Below are 23177 nucleotides of genomic sequence, written 5' to 3'. Positions count from 1 at the left end.
GCCACCATCATAGCCATTATAAGTAATTGGAAGCCTTCCCACATTTTATGTAAAACTGGAATAGTTCATGTAGATTCTGATATTCTGCTAATAGACGCTATCAGGTAATGGTGTCATATGCTTCAAATACATTAATGGATTTGATTTACTAATATTCTGTTTACAAGTCTTTGTAGAAATTGGTCTTCAAAATCTATACTCTTTTTTTTTTTAAGATGTTATATCTATATCTGAGAGAAAGAGTAAAATCACATGAGTTGGGAGAGGCAGCGGAGTGGGGAGCGTGGGGAGAGGGAGAAAGAATCCAAAACAGACTCTGCTCTGAATGTGGAGCCCTGACCTGTGGCTCCATCCCACAACTATGATATTGTGTCCATCCGACAAGAGTCGGATGCTTAATCAGCTGAGCCACCCAGGCGCCCCTGTACTGACTTGAGCATCTATCTTCACAAAAATATTTTAGTATCTTTCCTTTTTATGGTCAAATAGATTTTGGATAACAGTGGGATTGATTTTTAAAACTGTAATGAATTCACTTGTAAAACCATCTAGGTCTGGTGCCTTTTTCAGTGATAGATCTTTTACTTTCCAATCTCTTCTCTAATAATTAGTCTATTCTTGTTGCTTAAACTAGTTATTTTAAGAGGGTTTTTTTTTTTTTTAATTTTTACTAGGGAATTTTCCACTGCCTCTACATTTTCAAATTTATTTCTACAGAGTTATACATAACATCTGCCAGTAACTCCTCTCATCGTCATATTTGTTGTTATAGACCTCGATAATGCTGTACCTATCTTGCTTTTCTCTCTCTTCATAAGTCTTGTCTGGGGTATATCTAGTTCAATAAACTTTCAAAGAAACTAATTTTTATTTTATTTATCCAATTTTGTGTTTGTTTTCTATTCCTTTAATTTTAGGTTTCATCTTTATTAATTTCCTCCCTCTATTCCTATTGTATTTTGTTACTTTTGAATTTGAGTTTTCTAAAATTTATTCTCAATCCTCATTGTTTTTAAAAGATTGACTTTTCTATTTGAGAGAGAAAGAAAGAGAGAGAAAGCATGTGGTGGAGGGAGGGAGGAGCAGAGGGAGAGAGAATCTTAAGTAGACTCCACACTGAGTGCATGGCCTGACATGGGGCTTTAACCTCAGGACCCTGAGATCACAACAAGGGATAAAACCAAGAGTGAGACACTTAACCAACTGTGTCACCCAGGCACCCCTCAATCCTTATTTTTTTTAAACAATGAAGATAATTGCAGGATACAAGTTTTTACCTGAGTACAAAGTTTGTTTAATGTCTCATATATTATATACTCATACTATATTGTAACTGCACTTTTGTAGCTGAACATACTCTATAGTTACCACATATATATATTATAATTTTGTGTGTATGTGTATATTTATATATACATACATTCATATATATATATATAAATATATATATATATATATATGCATATCTCACAAAGATTAGGATGTCTTTCTCTTTAAGTAATTCTTTGTACCCTCACAGAGTACCTAGCACAGATTTTGCCCATGGTAGAATTAAAATGTGCAGGATTTTTAAAAGTCATAGGAAACAAAATACTTGGTAGAGTATTTAACTCAGAGAAGCCATTGCACACCTACCTATTTATCTTCCACCTATTTATCAGGTGATGCTGCAAAACAGAATGCCCGGTGGAGGTGATTCGGATGCATTGGGTGATGAAAAGAGAAGGTGTGGCATCAGATTTAAGCAAGAGATGGGCTCCAATTCCACTTACTGCCAAGTGATTTACCTTCTCAAAACCTCAATTTATTCACATACAAACTAGGTTTTTAAAAAAGTTCTACTTTTTTAAAGTTCTAGCTACTCAGAAGGTTGTTATGAGGATTAAATAAGATCATCATGAATGTGCCTAGCATATCATAAGAGCTCCATAACGATGAGCTCCCAGCATTATTGCTATCAGCATTACCATTACAGTGGGGTCAGGGTGATGAGGTAGTAAATAATTGAGGGGCAGAAGCAAGATAAGGGGAAGAGGAGCTGGGAAAAGGACAAGAAATAGAGGACCTTAGTCCAGTCTTAATTCAGTGGTCTTGGAACCACTAGTTATTTAAGGAGCTTTTAAACCATTTCCCACCACTGGTGACATTTCTACAGGCTGGGTCTATATTTTGTTTCCATTTTGCTAAATAACGTTACATGAAACCTCTCAAAAAGTGCCCTTCCAACCCAATTCACCCCAAAGAGGACCACAGGGATGGACTGTGCCAGAAATGAAATGGCAGAACAAGTATGCCACCACCAGCTGGCCACTGAGTGCCAATGATTGGAAAACTCCAGCTTTATGGACCATTCTTGTGGGAAAAGGAAGCACCCCTTTTGTTTTTATTTTCTGAGTGAAATTAAGTCAGGAAAAAGTCAGCTCTACATTACCACTACCCCAAGTCAGCCAGAGATCTCTTAGAGGCAACATGGGCTCCAGAACTCCATGGCTAGGTTCTAACTCCACTCCTGCCATTGACTAGCTGTGTGGCCTTAGACAAGGTGCTTAACCTCTCTGTGTCAGTAAAAAAGGGACTTTACTTACTAATATTTATAAAGCACTATTTTAAGTACTTTACATATGTTAACCTATTTAACTCTTAAAATAGGTATAGGAGCTAGGTGAGATAGGGTGTAGTAAGGATTAAATGGTAATATATTTAAAATACTTACAGACCCTGTTTGGGTATGGAAGTATGAGCTTCTATTGCCATCACTATTATAAGTTTTATACATTAACTGACACTATTATCGTCACCGTCATCATCATCACCACCATCATCATCACCATCATTGCCATCATCATCGTCACAATCGTCATCATCGTCACAATCATAGTCATCACCATCATTGTCATCATCACCATCATTGTCATCACCATCATCACCATCATCATCATCAACATCATCACCATCATCACCATCATCGTCTTCACCATCATCATCACCATCGTCATCACCATCATTGTCATCATCACCATCATCATCATTGGATCAGTTGCAGTATAGCATTTGGTGGCATTTTCTCTCTTCTCTTCTCATTCTATCCCCAAGTTCTCTCCCCATTTCTCAGGCATACAGAGTCATTTTAGGATTTCCTCCACATCCCTGTCCTCTTCTCCTCCCCATCTTACCTTTACCCTCCTTGTGTTCTGAGACCCTACTTCTTCCCAGGAACCTAAAAGAATGCCAACTCTCCCCAGACCAACAGAGTGCCAACTATAGTGTGAGGGGTTCCCACCTACACACAATCTGAAGCTCAAAGGGTTATGACCAGCCCAGTCAGAAAACAGATTCAAACACCTGACCACTGACCCCCAAAGTCCAGTCTTGTCCTATTACAACCACACGGCCTTAACATATCCACCCCACCTTCCAAGCATATTTTTTTACCCACCACTCTCAAATACTGAACTGGTTTGTTCACAAGGCATATCATCCAAGTTTTTAAAATAAAGAATCATGCTAGCTTGATGTATTTATATCTTATCCTCAGTCTTCTATATGGTTGGAATTTTTTTTAAAGCTATGTGAACTGATTTGTAGCAAATAATATGCCTTCTTGACAAACAATAGTTTTTTTCTTAGTCAAGTACATAAACCTCTTGAGATGATTATACAAATTAAGATGTCTTACTATACATATTTTAGAGCAATTTCTTGACAGGGAGAAAAGTTAGAAACAACCCAAATGTTTAATAAATGTGAATTGTTTAAGGGCACATGAGGAAATCCAGAAAACAAAATAGTCTGAAGCGATAAAAATGATACTAAATAGGGGCGCCTGGGTGGCTCAGTCGGTTAAGCATCTGCCTTCAGCTCAGGTCATGATCCCAGGGTCCTGTGATAGAGCCCGGCGTCGGGCTTCCTGTTTAGTGCGAAGCCTAATTCTCCCTCGGCCTGCCATTCCCCCTGCTGTACTTTCTCACTCTCTGTCAAACAAATAAATAAAATCTTTAAAAAATGATACTAAATGAATAGGTCTGTGTATGTAGAACAGGGTGCAAGTCTATGTACCTGTAAGGATATACACCAATGGGATCACAATGGCTGACTTGTAATGAAGGGGAAAATTCAGATTGGGAATGAATGTTCTTAGTCTTGCTCTTTATATATTCTAATATTTCTCTGTAACAAGTATACATTGCTTTTATAACATAATATCACAAAACAATAGGAGGAACTAGATTCTGGTGGAAAACACAGTTGTACTTACTTCAACCAGATCAAACTGTCTCCAGTTAAGCTTTTAATCTGCTGTCTCATCAGGCTGTGCATTTGTTTGATAGATGGCTAAGTTGCCCCTGGCCTGTCATACTGCTATTTGCTTTGAACTCTAAACATCTGGGTGACAAAATCTGTAGCTGTTTAATATTGTTGTTTTGGTTTGGTTTGTTTTTTTTAGTGTTTGAATGTATAGGGAAAAATACATAAAAATTCTTCATATCATCAAGATGAAATCGAGAACAACTAGTCCAATGCATTGAAGGCAAACCAACCCCATAAGTTGGTGCAGGAAAAGAAACAGAGATTGACCCATATCACCTTTGTGTGTCCCCTTTCAGTGGCATCCTATAGAGCACGGGACACTGAGTGCACTTAGACATGTTGAAATAATCACAAACGCAGATTCCTTAACAGCCAACTGCACTTTCTTCCTGTTATAACAGAATTATACTATACAAACCACCCCTTTGCTTCAGTATATAGTTAACCCTATTCATTAACAATTTTCAAAGCCTTCTTTGTCTTTTCTTTTTTAAGATCTTATTTATTTATTTATTTGAGAGAGAGAGAGCGAGCAGGGGGGAGGGAGAAGGACAAGCAGACTCTCCACTGAGCAAGGAGTTCGACACGGGGTTCAACCCAGAATCCTGGGATCACAACCTGAGCCAAAGGCAAACACCTAACCGAGTGAGCTACCCAGGCACCCCAAAGGCTTTATTTTCCTTAACCACCAGGAATGACCACTTTATATATTAATGATAATGAACATATGTTCAGGAAATAGTAAAGAGCCGAATTCAGATTTTTTATTGAATTTATATTTTATATTTCTATTTTCTAATTAAAATCAGAAGGATAGCTGTTATTTTTTTTTTTTTTTACTCATATAAGAGAGAAAGAGAAGGTTTGTGCCTGCTCAAAAAGAAAAATGTGGAGCGCCTTGGTGGCTCAGTCATTAAGCATCTGCCTTCAGCTCAGGTCATGATCCCAGTGTCCTGGGATGGAGGTTCATATGGGGCTCCCTGCTAGGCAGGAAACCTGCTTCTCCCTCTCCCACTTCCCCTGCTTGTGCTTCCCCTGCTTGTGTTCTCACTGTGTATCTCTAACTGCCAAATAAATAAATAAAATCTTTAAAAAAAAGAAAAGAAAAGAAAAGAAAAATGTCTCTGAAAAAATGAAAATTTTAGTTAAACATCCATATATTTTATCTTTGTGACATCAAATACAAAAAGAATTGGGCTTGGGGCACCTGGTGGCTCAGGGGGTTAAAGCCTCTGTCTTCAGCTCAGGTCATGATCTCAGGGTCCTGGGATCGAGTCCCTCATCCAGCTCTCTGCTTGGCGGGGAGCCTGCTTCCTCCTCTCTCTCTCTCTGCCTGCCTCTCTGCCTACTTGTGATCCCTCTCTGTCAAATAAATAAATAAAATCTTAAAAAAAAAAAGAATTGGGCTTGGGGGAATTGTGGATTTAGTTTTATTTTTGTTTTATTTTTATTTAGCCAATTAGCATTATGTGGAATGCCACAGTGGAACTGAAAAACTCTCTTGTATTTCAAAAATCAGAATAAAATAAGTTGAACTTTTTTCTTGTACCTTTCTCAGAAGTTTTTGAAAAATGTGAAGGGCACAGGTTAAAAGTATTAAAAGCCATGTGTTTGTAAATAAGAATTGTAAGAATGGACATAACTGAATATTAATAAGTGCTCAAACACTAAAGACATTTAAGAAAAGTTAGCTTGGGAAAAAGAAGAATGGGAATAATTTAACCATTGGTTTCAAATAAGTAACAGGATGGGAGAAAGAAGGGAGAGACCATCTTGTTGCCAACCCCACTTAAAGACAATACTCGTGAGAACTGGCTTTAAACTCTATTACGTCTTAGACCAAGTATAACTCAAGGCTGGGCCCATGATGAATATCTTTTAACACCTTCTACTCAACACATCTCCTATATGCAGACCCCCTGTGATGTTGTGAGCCAGGTAGACAGATCTGTGTTAACACTACCTACCACAGAATGTTCCAGAATGTTCCAAAAGGAGCCACTAATAACCCATGCAAGTATCAAGGAAGAGCAGCTGTGTGGAAAAGAGACATCAACTGCATGAGTGCAGTTTGATGGGTGAAGAGAAAAGGATTCCAGGGAGGGGGATCCACATGTTCAAACATAGTAAGATCCCATAATGTGCTCAAAGAATACATTTCTGTGTGACTATGCCAAAAGGTGGCCCCACAGAATCAAGCCCAGCTCAGCTTTGCAGAAGTCTTCCTTCCACCATGTTAAGAAGGTACCCGGTTTTGCCTCAGAGGTAATTGTAGTACTTTTATAGTAAAGACTTTTTATAAAGAAATGACATAATGGTGTCAGCATTCTAATGTTGAAAATACCATTTTGGTAATAGTATGAAGAATAGATCAGTAAGCATGTAATATGGTGGGCTGTTGCAATATTCCAGACCAAAAAATACACACACACACACACACACACACACAGAACTGAATTAAGGGTGTCAGAGTTAGGGATGATAAAAAGGAAGCAGGGTCAAACAGTTCTAAGTTGTTAGCAGGGACAGAACTTGTTAATGGTTTTGGTGAAGAGGAAAGATGAGGAGAAGAGCCTGGGATAATCCTAGGTTTTTGCCTTGAGCAACCAAGAAGACGGTGCCACATTTTCTCGAATCGGGGCATACAGGAGGAGAAACAGATTTTTCCAGCACAAGTAGTTTGGGGAGATGTCACATTTCATTTTCCAGTCATAGCGTTTATGGTATCTATGAGATACATAAGGAAAAATTTTCATTTACTAGAAAGTAAGATCCATGAATTCAAGGCCCTTGTTGGTTTATCTGTATTGGTTGGTTTAGTTCAGCCGATCAGACAGGTGGCTTTCAACATAATCATCGCTTCACACAATACCTGACAGATGATAAATGCTCAGCCAATTCCAGCTGAATGTGTGTTTTTGCATGAATTTGTGGGTCTGGATCTCAGGACAGGTGATTATTCAGCACTCTCTAGTTTCCAGAGAACTCTAGAACCTCCTTTGATGTCTACCAAGACCATTTTACGTCTTGAAATATTGTGATTCTGGTCCACTCCCACAGGAGTGAATTACAGAAATCTTACTAAGAGTCCTAGATTACTCTTTGTGCACAGATATATAGGCAAGGTTGTTGGCTTCCTGACAGTTGAGGAAAAATTACAAAACCAATTTTTGAAGTGGTCAGACTGAGCAGAATGAATGGTAAAGTCATAGCATTGGAGTGAGCCTCTGTTTTTTTTTTTTTGTTTGTTTGTTTTTTTTAATCAGACGTATGGCTTTCAAGTTGCTATTGAAATGGTTAGGAGAGCCAAGCATAATTGTTGAGATGGCCGTGATCCACATATACACCAAAACTCTAAAGGAGATTGTTAAATTAGAATGAGTAGCAGTGAGAAGTGCATAGCTCCAGCAGAAATCTGGAAAAGACTTTAAGAAAGGAAAACCCCTTTAGTAAATGGCTCTGCTACTTGGAGGAGTTGGAACAAATCTTCCTTGCCAGAGAAGCTTGAATTACCTGCCTATCCCTTTAAGCATTTTCTTGTACAAATCAAACACAGATGGCCCATTACGTTTATGACCTCCTGTCAATTACTCTAGATGGAGCATGCATTAATTATTGAAATATTTTCATAGTATACAAGTTTTTAGTGGTTACATTGCCTCAGATAATTTCAACTTTCTGATGAGAAGCCGGCATAAAGTATTTTATTTATGAAAATTAATCTCTTGAATGTAGTAAAACCTGCAAATACAGTAGTAGATTTTTTTTTCCATTTAACAAAGCCAAACTAAAAATCCTGGCCTCTATCCTTGGAAGTTGGCGTTATGTTAGCTTTGCCTGCAATACATAAACTCTGCCAAAATCTATTACAATTGTAGTAAATTTTGATTACTGGAGTTGTTTGTTATTTATGTCTAGAAGATAAAGATAATATTGGGAATAGCCCTCTTCCACTCAATGTATAAATTACATCCATAAAATATCTTGTTTTGTAAACAGTAAAATTAAAAAAAAAAAAGACGACTTGGTTGAAGCTTCAAATATTTGCATCTACTTCTGTTCGAGTCAATAAACACTTCAGATGATGTAAAAGTCCACAGAGCGTTTAGACCTTTAACTGTGCCACTCGTTTTTTGTCAGGCATGGTAAACAAAACCCTGGGGCCATCTGACTGTTAAAACAGCGATAAGAATGTTCCAGTGAAGGTTCACTCTCAGAGAACGTGAAGACACTTGCAAAGGGAGCTTAGAGAAAGGCTTCTGTATTTTCTGTCACTCTGGAAGGAAGCTATTCATTCAACAAACATGGAGCACTGACTCTGTGCAGACAACCCCTCTGGGCATTTGGAGTACATTGGGGAACAACAAAAATATTTCTGCTCCTACCAGGAGAGATTCTAACAAAATCAACTGCCTCCTTTCTTCTAACTCTGCCCAGAGAAGAAAGCTGAAGTTCAGAGAGGTGAGCTAACTTACCTAACATCACCCATCAAGAAGGCTGTAAAGTCAGAAGAAGAGCCCAGGTCATCAGAGCCCATCTTCTCAGTCTGCCATATTCTCTTGTGCCTTTCCCATTTCCAACTGACCTTTTGCTGGTCCTTGAGGAGTTCATACTTGCATGTAGTTAGCTGGACTCTCTTCAGTAGACGTTTTCAGTGGACTAACCCTAGAAAAAAATTGATTAATTTAAAAAATGCGTTGTCTTTGTTTCCTCTCTCTGAAATCCACGTAAGTGTAGGGTAAGAATGCTACAAATAAGACATCATCACAGGAATACTGATTCACAGCCTGGGGGGGAACCGTGGCCCTAGAGGGGACAAGCAAAGTTCATGCATGACCATTGGCTTCTTTCTCTGGCCAAAGCCAAAGATGGATTGAAAACTGGAACTCTAGCAAGACACACATGGAGGGTGCTAAAGGCATTGTGCTTTCACAATGGCTTTGTAGGACATGGAAGAGAGCAATCTCTACATACTGTGGTGACAGCCAAGGCTGGAAAACTATGGTCCCTAGCTAGAGTCAGGTGGAAGTGATGTTTATCTACTGGACCCCTCTCACAGACATTCACAAAAAACACTATTGATGGGAGAATTCACATAAAAATTAATGATACTGAGTAAATGCTGTTCAATTAATTTGGGGTGTTAATTTTGCCAATCTAAAAAAATACTTTCCAACCACAAAAAATAAAACTCTCCCCAGTTTATTTAGCACATCATACTTTCTAAAACCTTCTTGCTCTTGGTGAGACAGAGTCAGAGGGCTGTCTGAGGTCATACCAAATTTGACAGACGACAGCCTAGAAACTAGGCTTCCTGATTTACCACATTGAGTTCTGGATACTCGTTCAGGATGCTTCTTATTCAGTCCTCATCAGAGTCGATATGAGAAAGCGTCATGATGGTCATTGGCCACATGAGAGTCTGAAGCTCAGGAACACAGAAAAAGTCAGTCCCCAGTTCAAGTCAGAGAGAGGTAACTGAGCTTACAAAGTAGTCCACTAAGGGTGCTCTGGTAAGAAGGAGGGCACGTGTAGGAGAAGTGAAGTTATACTGGAAGAGAAGATGAAATGTGCAAGAATAGAAGTATGTACAAGGCAAAGAAATTGTACAGAGGTAGAAGGAATTAATTTCATCTAGCATTGAATAAAAGTCCAACCAGTTGCAAATATACCTAATTTGTTGTGATCAAAAGTATAAGATATTGGGACTTGTTATGTAGTGTCTACAGCTATTGTTTCTTCTTCTTTTTTTTAAGATTTTATTTATTTATTTGACAGCGAGAGCACAAGGGAGGGGAAGGGCAAAGGGAGAGGAGGGAGTAGACTCCCCGCTGAGCAGGGAGCCTGGTGCAGGGCTCAACCCCAGGACTCTAGGATCATGACCTGAACCGAAGGCAGATGCTTAACAGACTAAGTCAACCAGGCGCCTCTAAAGCTGTTGTTTCCGATGAGATGGCATAATAGAATTACCTCGGAAGCTTGAAAAAAATGCAATCTGATGCTTAATAAGTTGGCAACTTTGGACATACAGTGCAGGAATCTGGTTTTTAACAAGCCATATTTGGAGCCCATGATCTAAAATCCTGCTACTCAAAGTATGATCTGGGGACAAGCAGCCTCTTAGGAATGAAGACTCTTAGACCCCACCCAGGCACAATGAATGGGAAAGCACCTTTTAACAAGATCCCTAAGTGACTTCCTCTACACTTGACAATTTAAAGAGCACTGGTCGACAGCATCTGTCTCCTACTATGTATTCACCTAATCAGAAAAAATAAGTCAGGGGTGCCTGGGTAGCTCAGTCGGATAAGCGTCCAACTCTTGATTTTGGCTCAGGTCATGATCTCAGGGTCTCGGGATCGAGCGCCTTGTGGGGTTCCACACTCAGCAAGGAGTCTGCTTGAGGATTCTCTCTCTCCTCTCCCTCTGTCCCTCCCCCCACTCATGCACTCTTTCTTTCTCTAAAATAAATAAATAAATCTTTAAAAAAATAAAAAGAAAAGACAAAATAAGCCAGCATGACATAGAGTGTTCTTAGTGAACCCATGCAGGACCCAAGTGAGCTCTGCCTCTATCCCCAACTTCCTTTCCATTCTAACCTTCTAGATTTCCATCACCCTCTGATAAAAAATTACAAAGTAGCCAATCAAGATTTTCTCCTAAGTTTTGTTGAAACGCAGCATCTACTTCATGGGGTATCTAAGTATTTCAAGCATTTCCAAAAGTCACCTGTGATATTTTAGGGCAAGTAAATCACCATTTTTACATACCTCAATTTCCACTAACTCTCCCATTTCCCACAGTTTCTTGAAGACAAGTAAAGCACCCTGGCAATCCCATCAGCTAGTTTTCTTTGCCCCCCCCCCCCATAAGATAATCAGTCCAGCAAGATCAAGAGACACGGATGTGTTTATAGTAGCTGGGAAAGCTATAACAATTCTACCCTCGTGCTAAAGCATCAGGTTCGTCTTACAAGTGTTTGTTTAAACCAGTCCCCTTGAGTGGAATTGGTGCAATTTCTCCTTGTTTGTAAGGCCAATGCGTCCTCTGCCCTGCTTAGGGGGAAGCCCTCCAGCCACCATTCCAGGGTAACAGAGGAAGAAATTCTCTTCCTCCAGCCCAATTGTCACCACTCAGCTGGGAGCAATACAGCTCATGCAACGCTTAGGTTTTGACAGGCACTCACTATTTTACTATATAATAAAAGAAATTTCAAAGAAATAAAATTAGTTGCAATTCTGCCACCCTGACAAGTTCATGGGCCATATGCATAGAAAGTTAAGTTTACATGTGGTTCACCATTTCCCTTCCCTTATGTCAAAGCTGGTTTTCCATATGGTTATAGAATTCACAGCATTTTTCTGCCCACATAGCACTTCAATATTGTTATGCTATGTATATGGCATCAATCTACAACTCTTGGACATGGAGTTGGCTTCCAATTTTTCATTATTAGAAATACCTTTTAACAGCTTGTATTAGAGTTTTTAGAGATTCAATCCTAAGAGCTGACAATGATCTTTAAAGAAAAGAAGAAGTTGGTCTGTGGCCAGGACTGCATTGCTAACTTACATTAGGCTCCTCATAAGTGTATACCATTAGTTAGAAGGGGGAGCAGGCAAAAATTTTTAAAAACTATATAAAATCAATGCTTTCTATCTTAAAAATCTACTGAAAGTACATGATCTACTAAGAGACCCAAAAGTATCATTTTCATCCATGAATTACTATACATAATATAGACTAAATATGTTATTCATATAATGGAGTTAGCTTCATTGCACTTAAAGGTTCTGAGTTACAAACAATTCATGGGTTACATTGTCGGCCATTTCCTGATTAGATGCCTGCACGAGAATAGAGTTAAAGAGAAACCTGCTGTAGCCTAGCGTTTTAATACAGCTGTAATTTGATTACATTCTCACTTTCTGCTTTAGACTGTGGAATTGAAAACACATTACTCTCCAACACTTAGAAGCTCCTTAACCTTTATTGAGGTTATAGTCCAGCCATTTCACGTAGAACTAGCCCAACATCTGACTTCCGTTTTTCCCTTCCTTGTTAGCTGTCCCGCAAACAATGGCGACGCTGGTTGTGGTGGAGCATGAGGAAGATGGCAGAAGCCACATTAAGTACACAGTTTTGAGAATAAGGTCTCCTCTAGAGTTCAGGGAAGGGGTATCTAGGGCATGAGAAGAACAGAGAGGCAGCAAGATTTCGAGAATCGTGACCATTTTTGTTTTGCTAAGTAAAAGGTATATAAAGGAGGAGAAAATATGTTTTAAAAGACTGGTCTGGAGACAAATCCATGAAGGACTTTGAACAATAGGACAAAGAGTCTGAAGAATAAGAAAATACTGCAGTAAGAACTCATCCAAACTAGGTTTTTATTTCATAGATTGAGTCAGTGAAATGGGTTGAAGACAGGAGGGTGTGCTGGGGTAAATATGGAGCTTCCATATTGTTTCAAAAGTTGGTAGGAGGGGAAGGGTCTGAAGAGGCAGCAACGGAGAATGGAGAGCGGGACATGGGTAGAAGGTTCTACAGAGGGGAACAAAAATTCACTGAGTGAAGGAGACAAGGAAAGTTGTTCTTAGCAAGTTATTCCATAACAATGTCCTTCCCAGGCCCTAAGCCCTAAGCAAACACCAGCTTGTCACAAGGCTATCTTCTCAAATGTAAGAATCTATAGGTCTTTGGTATGAAACTGTCTGAAACAATTATTCGAATCTGGGCATCAATGTTATGACCAAAATGGAAATATGTAATTGACTTTTCACACACATTTGTAAAGGATGAACAATAGATTTGTTTTGGTCTGGTTTTTTGACTGCTGCCACACAATCTCTAATTAGCTGGCCACCTCAATGGGCCAAGCAGCCCAACTTCTAGACATTTGGCCAGTGAGGAGGCTGGCTGGCCCAGCTCACCCTGGAACGAAGAAAAGTCAATGAGAAGGCACTTTGGATGTTCTCCATCTTCTTGGAGAAGCAAAGGCAAAGTTTTTAACCAAGAATAAGAGTGAATGAGTGACATATAGGTAGGAGTAGAATTGAGAAAAGTCGTATCAGAGATTCTTTTTTTTTTTTAAGTATCTTCACTATAATATAGTGAGTTTTATTTTTTTAATCATTTTTTTATTTTCAGCATAACAGTATTCATTGGTTTTGTACCACACCCAGTGCTCCATGTGTATCAGAGATTCTAATAGAACTTTCATTTAAAAATTAAACTGGCTAGGGGTGCTGGGTGGCTCAGTTGCCTTTGGCTCAGGTCATGATCCCAGGGTCCCAGAATTAAGCCCCTCACCAGGCTCCCTGCTCAGTAGGAAGTGTGCTTCTCCTTCTCCCACTCCCCCCTTGTATTCCCTCTCTTGCTGTGTCTCTCTCTGTCAAATAAATAAATAAAAATTTTTAAAACTTAAATTGGCTAGATAATTTGGCAGTAACCATCAGAAGATGAAATGTGCACACCCAGCAATTTCACTTTAGGTACCCATGCTAGACAAACACTCTTGCATAGGAATATTATGAGCATGACACATATGGGCATATGAAAGAAATACTGAGAGAGTATATAAGGAGTTATGTCCAGGGATAGTCAGTGCAGCATTGTGCCTGAGCAAAAAGGTAGTAGGAATCTGTGCACATTGTACGGGAATGACTCGATGAGCATTGGTATGGCCATACCATGGGAAATTCTTGAAGCACTTAGAAAGAATGATGTATATCTGTTTCTACTAGCAAGGGAAGATCTCCAAGATGCTGATTGGTGAAACTATCAAGAACACAATGATATGTTGCTGAATATAACATGTGTTTTAGTGGTTCTTTGGATAGGAAAAAAAAAAAAAAAGAAAAGTTTGCTAACATAGATCATGTCAAGGAAATTGGAGAAAGCAACTGAGGTTGGATAGAGTGGCAGAGAGGATGTTAGCCTTTGGTTCTAAACTCACAAGACAGTAAGTGTATGGTAATTGTTTTGAGTTTCAAAATTTCTGTGAAAATTGTAAATACCTTGACCCAAAGGAATCTTTTCTTTTTTCCCCACCAAATATCTGTTCTCATACCAAAGACCTCTTTCCTCTAAAATGATTCTTATTTTTCTTTTTCCTTTTTAAAGTCAGTGAGGCACCGGGTTAATCCAGAAGTTAATGGTTGAATAGCAATGGATAGATAGATAGACAGATAGGCAGATAGATAGATGGACAGAGACAGACATGGAAACCTCCATTGGCCAATCTCCCTCAGAGTTACCAATTTCATACAGGGTCACCAAAGCAACTCTGTTCCATGCAGTTTTGTGGTCCCCACAGCTTAAAAGACAGGGAAAAATAAAGATCAAATGACATGCCATTGACCTGCCACCTCAGGGAGATCACTGTGTATGTCATATTTAAAAAGGAACGTGAAACGCCTTATCTTCCCGAAATTGAGATCCACGAACGGAGCTGACTTGAAATCAGAACTCAATAATCTAGATTGGAATTTATTCACTAGAATATTTTTCTAGGTTCAGAAATAAGTGGAAGCAAATTATTTTCTAAATGAGAAACTATGTCTACAGTACCTTTATATGAGTTCCAATCTTAGAGGACAAGGTAGAGCTAATGCCACTTTAATATAGTTTAGCAGATAGTGATTATTGCAAAATCGTCTTGCGCTCCCTCAGGATTTTTTTTCACTTAAGAACTTGATGGTATTTGGGGGAAAGTGTTATAAGAGGGATTCTAGCCCGCAACAGAAAAGAAAATATTAACCCACTATGTCGCCAACCGCTGGACTAATCTTTCAAGCAATTCAAAGACAGAATCACAACACGAGCCCCAAAAGGCAGTTTAAATATTCTGGAAAAATGCTAAACATTCTTCGCTTGCAAAAGACCACTTTGGTGGGTTTTCAGTTATTTGGGGCATGTTGCTTGGACTCCCTGATGCACAAGTCAGCCTTAATGTAAGTCGTTTTCTTTTTTCATGTGTTGGAAAGCAAGAACCGCAGAATATTTCTCTGAGCCTAAAGCTAGACACGGTCTGCCACGCTGAGCACGTGAGAGGCACACCGGGAAAGAGGGTTTAATGAGTAACTTTGCAGGAAAAGACCCTGAAAACTTCTTCTACACATTGGACCCGTACTTTCTGTCTGAAATACACTCAGACAGAATCTGATTCACAGCCTCTAGAAGGCTCAGAGAGGCTGGCAGGAGTGGTAGGGAGACTTCAGAAGTCCCTGATTATTTCAAGTGCATCGAAAGGTTTGTGTGTACTCCCCACCCCTTCCCAGCCCTGTCCCCGCACTCTGCACCCCCACCCATAGCCCCCCATGTCCCCCGTTCCCCCAGTCAGTGTCTGGAGATACCGCGTTGACTGGAGTTCTCCCGGAGAGAAAGATTGATAAAGCAAAGCAATTGGAGTTATTTCCTATGCATGAAATTGATTAAATGCTTCACTAAATGGCTTATAAATTTGCTTCTCATATTTCTGTCACCACTGAAAAGATTACAGAAACTCTGCATATAACCATGTTGTATACAATACCAAATTACAAAAGGTTGTAAAAACTAATGTTTTGTTTAAAGTTTTGAGCAGGACCATATGCCTCCAGTGACCTTGAGTAAGCTATTTTAATTCAAACCATTTCAAAGAATAGAAAGGGGAGAAATATTCAACTCTATAACAACCCAGACGAGTCGGTAGGTAAACCTCCGTTAACTCTGCTGAACTGGGCGCAGAGCAAACGCCCTCCCGCAAACGCCTTGTGTCTCCAAAGCTGGGAAGCACATGGCGGGTCAACAGGGATATATTTGCAAAGGAGAGGAAAATAGGGCTTTAAGACCTCCCAGAGCCGACTTGGCGCTAGTAGTTTTCATTCAGAGACATACCCAAATGAGTTCCGAGTCTTGTATGGACTTGCAGGACCACAGAGAAGACAGGACAAATATTAGCATGGGGGGTTGGGGGGGAGTTAGGGGTGTTCTATGTTTAGCATTTTTGTGTGTCTATTTTTTCATCATCAGGCATCTTTCAAATGCCACCTCAGTTCTCTCTTTCTTCTTTGTGAGAACGCCTTCCAACTCTTGAGGAAGAATGGAGGGGGGCCGGGGGCCGGGGGCCGGGGTGGGATTTTAGCAAAGAAGCAATTTATAGGCGAGCACGTGACCTACAGATGTTCCTTGGAAAACGACTCCCCTTTCTTAACATGGCCTTAAAAGTACCTTCGCTTCTGCAGGGAAAATGATATTCTTTCATAACATTTATAAGACATTATGTCCCCAGCAAGAATTAACATTTGGCGTTAACACACAGCTCGGGCCAGAACTTCAAGAGAAGAAGTTGTAAAACTTCTTCAACTTCAACCCAGGATGGGCTTCGGGTCCCAACTGGCCTGACCTCTGCGGTCCATGTCCGCAGCCTCGGCTCACCTTTGGGAAGAGCCAGTGTGGGAACTAAGGGGGCTCCACCACCAAAGCTTTTTGGTACCCTGTGAACCCCAAATTATCAGGGTGGTACTGTCAATGGGGAGCAGAAGGACTTTCCCGTATCAGGCTCGGGACACATCTGCTTTTGCATGAAGTTTCTGGGTACATGTAAGAAGTGGTGATGGAATTATCTCTCTGGGAAAACACAGTGTAATCTAACTAGTAAAATCCAGATTTTTTTTTCTCTCTCTCTGTCTCTCTTTTGGGGTGTGTGTGTGTGTGTGTGTGTGTGTTTTAATGAGTACCTGTTCTGGGAGATATGCCAAAAATTCAGGGATGATTTAACCTGGCCATCACTAGCTGGACAACTTATTTAACTCTTTGGTGATGGTTACATGAACCTTCTTGTTGGCTTCAAGCCACCACATAATTAACGTTGATGCCAGACACAGAGAGTTTAATAAATTATAACAAAGAAAGACGGCTATTATTCTACAACATAGAGAATAACTACCTTCTGCCCACAGGTGTTTGCCATCTTAAAACATACAAACCCATGGTTCCTAAAGCTTAGCCCTTGAAACACTCACTCTATGAGATAATCCTTCCTCAAAGGGCTTTGTTGATCAAATCCATTGGGCAAAACTGTCCTGGAGAATTACCGTGTATGGTAACATGGTAGGGGGCTCTGCTGGAAACAAGCCTCACTCCATTTAACCTGGGGTTTCTCACTTGACCTAAACTTCTTTTAGTATTAATGCTTAGAAACTTGGCATTGTTCTCTGAAACATGCTCAGGGAAATATACTTAAACCTACTGCACGTCTGACAGAATAGCCCACCTCTTTTGAGAGTTTAGCAAGCTCTGGCAGTTCCTTCGGTGAAACTCTGAGCCAAAATATGAGACATCCATAAGTTCCCTGCAAGGAAGCTTTGCCATTCCTCTTGCTATGCCAACATTGGGTGATGCAGAGTTTCCTTTCTTACCTGGGCCAGTTGCATGTTTAGGGACGGTGGCTTTTTTTTTTTTTTTTTTTAAAGCAGATCTCTCCAATCAATGCAAGAGCCTGTGGGCATTGAATGCCCAGACAAATATTAGTTACATTTATAAATGTACACTCCACATACCTTGATTTTTTTTCTTAAGATGATTTTTCCATCTCTGAAGATTTTAAGATTCTATTTATTTATTTGACACAGAGAGAGAGAGAGACAGTGAGAGAGGGAACACAAGCAGGAGGAGTGGGAGAAGGAGAAGCAGGTTTCCCACTGAGCAGAGAGCCCCATGCGGGGCTTGATCCCAGAACCCTGGGATCATGACCTGAGCTGAAGGCAGATGCTTAACAACTGAGCCACCCAGGCACTCCCCCACCCCCAAACCGCCTGTGAAGATTTTTAACAAATTGACTTCCCTCTTCTATTTTAAACAATAGACGAAAGCTATGTTTATTCCTCCCTTCCTATAATCAAAGTCACTCATGCATCAAGATCATTCAAGAAAACCTGGCAGAGTGCAAGGAGAGTGGCGCAATTATGGAGATAAGCTTGGGTTTACCTTCATTGAACTTTTTAAGTAAATCATGTATTTGCACACTTCTGTCTCTTAGCTAGTCTGAGTAACAAATCACTCACTAGGGGCATCAGAGGTGATGTACGCGAGCAGGACCCTTGGTGAGGATCTTCGCTGTACAGCTTTGGTTCTCAAAACTGTAAGGTGCCTGAGAATCCCATGGAGGCTGCTTCCAGCACACGTCTCAGAGCCACACCCCCCTGGCTTCTGTTTAGGTAGGTCTGGGAGGGGCCTGAGAATCTGCATTTCTTTTTTTTTTTTTTTTAAGATTTTATTTATTCATTTGAGGTGGGGAGGGGATGAGGGAGAGGGAGAAGCAGACTCCCCACTGAGCAGGCTCCATTAGGACCTGAGCCAGAGCCAAAGGCAGATACTTAACCAACAGAGCCACCCAGGCACCCCAAGAATCTGCATTTCTACTAGGCTCCCAGGTTATGCTGATGCTACTGTTCGGGGACCCCACTGAGAGCTACAGCTGTACAGCAGCTCCCCAATGTGCCCGATCCAACAGGTCATAATAAATCCAAGCCACAGCCCCCAAGATGGAAAGTTTTAGGGAGGAGACACAAGAAGAATCTGGATTTTTAATAAACTCCCCAAGCAATTCAAAACATGCAGGTCTGGACTACTTCAGCCAGAGAAGCGAGGCTCGCCTCTTAGATCGGGGCCTTGGGTCTTGGTCCCCCCGGCTGCCTCTGAGCTAGGGAGTCTCCCTCTTCAAAGTGCAAGACGGCTGAAGACCCGGGAATGCCTCATCCAATAACTTGTCCAGTAATTGGTATATTGATTGCTAATGTCATCATGTTTTAGTACCTATAAACCCCTCACTCTATTACACAGCCCCCAACAATCCAAAAAGTCATTGTTTATTCATTGTGACTCCCAAACTGGCCCTTGTCAGTTCCTGCTGGAAGGCTTGCTGATAAAAATCAGCAGATGATTGGACGCACACATTCTTAACATGACTGACCCATGACATCTCCGAGGGCAGCCAGGGAGCCTGTCATTATAGTACAATACTTCTCTTTCTTCCTCCTTATCTAGCCCCAGATGACTCTGAGATTTTTATTAACTCATTAATGACTGAAGATGTCATTAGAGCCAGTAGAAGGATTTTCCTTTCCTTTCCTTTCCTTTCCTTTCCTTTCCTTTCCTTTCCTTTCCTTTCCTTTCCTTTCTTTCCCTCCTTCCTTCCATCTTTACTGCCTTCCTTCCTTCCTTCCTTTAATGGGAATAAGTGTACACTTTGCTCATGGTAGGAGGGGGACAAGCTCATGGATGAAACAGCTAAAACAAACCAAAGGGAGAGACCCTTTCCCTCTACTATAATTTGAAATGTGATTGACGGGTGCTAGGATTGAGATCCTGCACACAGAAATACCAAGTTGTTTCAGAAATACATTGGGCAAGAAAAAATGGGCAGTCAAATAAAGAAATAACAACCCATAAAATTCAGCAATTTCCATTGTGTGGTAGGCTCGAGCTTTCCAACCTAACAGCTAAATAAAAAATAAAAGAAAAAAGAAAAAGAAAAATACCCAAATAAGGCTATTGAAACCTCTAAATGTTTCTTACCTACACATTCATTAAACCACATCTTGTTTCTGCGTGCTTTTAATTTTCACATCTGCAGAACTGCTTTTAAAAATCAAATTAGATCTTTTGAAGGCACTTAAATTGCAACAACCTTATGTTTTTTTATATACTCTCGGGTTTCAGCCTTTTTATCTGGGTTGTGTGTCCAATTAATGGGATATCTCAAGGAAGCACTAATCATTCCAAAAACTTGAGAATTTAAAAAGCAAGCAGACTATTTTCATTATAACTGATTGGATTGAGAATAAGCTACAGAGGAAATGTTCAATAATTATGATAACTTTTTTTAGATGAGATCACAAAAAAAGTCAGTCACATAAGGTGCTTTTCACTGCAGCAAAGTCTTTGAAGTCCTGTTTTCATTTGATTCCTCTTTGGGGTTCAGCCTCGGGCATGTCAGGAGGCTGGTTGGAGAGTGGGTTTACACTGATTTTATCAGCCTGGATAATTCACTTGGCAAAGAAAATGTCTGTTACTAGATGTATCTCATATGTTATTAAGTGTTTATGAAATTTTACTATTGTCAAAACACATTATGAATTAACAGATCCTCATCACACATGGAGAAACAACTCTCTCAGAGAGAAAATTGTTGTCTGAAGACTGAAAAAGATTTTTGCCCAAGGAAATTGCTGTTGGTACACTATGACCAAGATTGAAATAATGCCTTAAGCCAAGTTTTATTCTTAAATCACCTAATTACCTCTTTCTTTCTGTATTTATTTGCCTGGTGGAAAATTTTATTCATTAAATGCTATGTTAAATGAATAATTAGTTAATATTTGCAGATTAATTAAATGCAATAATTTTATCTAATTCAGTAATAACAGTATTAAAATGTTTTTTTTTTTTTTTACCTCTCTGTATATGAGGCCAAACACCCAGAGAATACCTGGGAAATAAGAGTCAAAAACCCAGATGTTTTTAAAGATCCAGATGTATAGTGTCAAGTAAAGAAAACAATCAAGGATTTAATTTTTTTTTTTCCATTTTCATCCAGATGTTTGGTGTCATATAGACACAGTCTTAATCTGCTCAGTCATAATCACAATATTCTTTAATATCATTTGCCAATATTTTAATCCCTCCATCACCAAATTATCTCTAACAAAATCCTGTTTAATCATTCATAGGGGAAAACACAAAAGATATATTCCTCAGAAAAAAATATATGTGTATGTATATACAGAATGCCCAGCAGACTCAAAACACAAGAATACCAGCCAGAATGGTACCCAAGTCTTTATGTTGAAAAACACTTCCTATCTGCATTTTCAAATGATGAAAGATAATTCAACTTAAATGGTTGGAATGGCAACTTAATTTTAATTGACATGCACGTGCTAATTTCAATTTCTAGTAAGTAGTTTAGGAGAATAACAGGCTCTCGAGTGTAAATGATGGCCATCTTTTCAATGGGGCTCTTTTCCCAACTTACTCACTTACTGCTAAATCCCAAATATACAACGTTTTAGGAACAATTTCCTGTTCTGGTGACTTTGGGTATAGAGAAACCCCAACCTAGAAATGTAAAGGCTTGATATGGAACCCCAGCACCTTCAGGGTCTGTGTGAACTTGAGCTAGTCACTTAAGCTCTGAGCCTCAATTTTTACTTCTTTAAAATGGAAATAATAACCCTGCCCCCAATTAACCTTAGGATCTGATGAAAGAACTCTGGAATTGCCGAATGCCTAGCAAGTACAAAATTATCATTAATATGTAACATATTTTATCATTAATTTTACGTATTATTGTTTAAATGCTATCATGTGGAAGTATTGTTCCTGTTAATACAGAATTCAGGGGCATAGGAGAGATACCCACACTCAAAAAGATCTGGCCAGCAGCACTTGGGTAGCTCAGTTGGTTAAGCATCTGCCTTAAGCTCAGGTCATGATCTCAGGGTCTTGGGATCGATTCTCGCATCGGGCTCCCAGCTCATCAGGGAGTCTGCTTCCCATTTTCCCTCTGCCCCTCCCCACCTCTGTCTCCCTCTCTGTCTCAAATAAATAAATATAATCTTTAAAAAAAAAAAAAAGATCTGGTCAGCTATTTTCTCTTTACAAATTAGTATGACCATAACCCCTGGGTGTGCAAAACAATATCAGATTCCCCTCCCCCATGTTCCTGTGCCCTTCCTTCACCTTGCCTAATCCAACTGAGAAATCATGTTAGTACTACTCTCTTTATGTTAACTAAATGGACTATTCATAGATCCCACTGGTTGGGTCTGTAATACAACGAGGCCACTTCTGTCAATCTAGAACCAGATTCTCAGTCAACTGCTGGTCTTAACTTCGATGCGCTCACTCACACTCTTGCCCAATGGCAGGGAGTCCAGTCCTCGCATTATACCAACTTGGTGGCTCCTTAATACTCAAACAGAACTCATGGTTTCTATCAAGGGAGATTGCTTTCATTTTGTTTTGCTTTGTTTTGTTTTACTATTGATAAGACGTATGCTCTGAGAAGTTATCATCAAAGACCAAGCCAACCTTCCTCCCCACAATCTGACCAGGTATCTGAGTGAGAAATTGACGTATGCACCTGTACAACACAAAGCACCAAAGATCTTGCAAGCATTTTAGTCTCATACTTTTTCATCATAGCTCCAAGACTTTTGGAAAGTACCTCTGAAACTCTTGACCTCTACTTTGAAGATACTGAAAGGTTCTTAAAGGACCAAAAAAAAAAAAAAAAGGAATAAAAGTAATGCACGGAAGACAACGCAGTTCATTTTAAATTTCAAAAAATCTCTGGAGTGTCAGAATGCTACAGGCAAATGAAAGCTCACACAATAAGACATTTCTTTAAAAGTGGACTCTAACTTTTTCCTCACTTCTATGACCACAGGGAAAATGGAATGACTAATTGCGTTCTCACTCTTCAACTTTTTGAAGTCACAAATCACTCATTAGCGTGTTGCTATATTAGAACACTTGCCTTAAAGGGCCAGAAATCGATACAAAAGGAAACAATAATAGAAAAGGGAAAGATTTTTCCCCTCATAATAGGGAAAGGTGTGTGAGCTGGAAAAAAGTACAGTACCGAAGCTCATGACAAGTCATGATAAATGGGTCGTTATAAAATTCATGTTTAGGCAGCACCAGGCCGGGGATAATGCCATTCGTCATGGCAACACGAGGCAGCTAATGAGCCCTCATTGCATATTCATGTCTGTGGCGGGTCTTCTCTCCCTCCCACCCTGAACTAGTGTCTGGAAATATCTCCACCTCAAGCTGAAACTCAGCTAGGCCTTCTTCTTCTTCTTCTTCTCCTTCCCTTTCTT

At 39.8% G+C, this 23177-nt stretch overlaps 1 long non-coding RNA gene across 2 annotated transcripts in view; it reads right to left on the bottom strand.

The window, feature by feature from the left end:
* The window catches only part of LOC116861936, a 52998-nt gene that overhangs the window by 17931 nt on the left and 11890 nt on the right, over nucleotides 1-23177 (bottom strand). For both annotated transcript variants that reach the window (XR_004381562.1, XR_004381563.1), the window contains exon 2: nucleotides 8784-8973. This is a non-coding gene — a long non-coding RNA (uncharacterized LOC116861936). The remainder of the gene's footprint in view (nucleotides 1-8783; nucleotides 8974-23177) is intronic.

Source organism: Lontra canadensis, unplaced genomic scaffold, assembly GCF_010015895.1.
Source record: "Lontra canadensis isolate GAN:19392208 unplaced genomic scaffold, GSC_riverotter_1.0 scaffold211, whole genome shotgun sequence".
Taxonomy (NCBI): domain Eukaryota; kingdom Metazoa; phylum Chordata; class Mammalia; order Carnivora; family Mustelidae; genus Lontra; species Lontra canadensis.
Note: the sequence above shows the minus strand (reverse complement) of the source record. Positions and strands in the feature narration are given on the sequence as shown.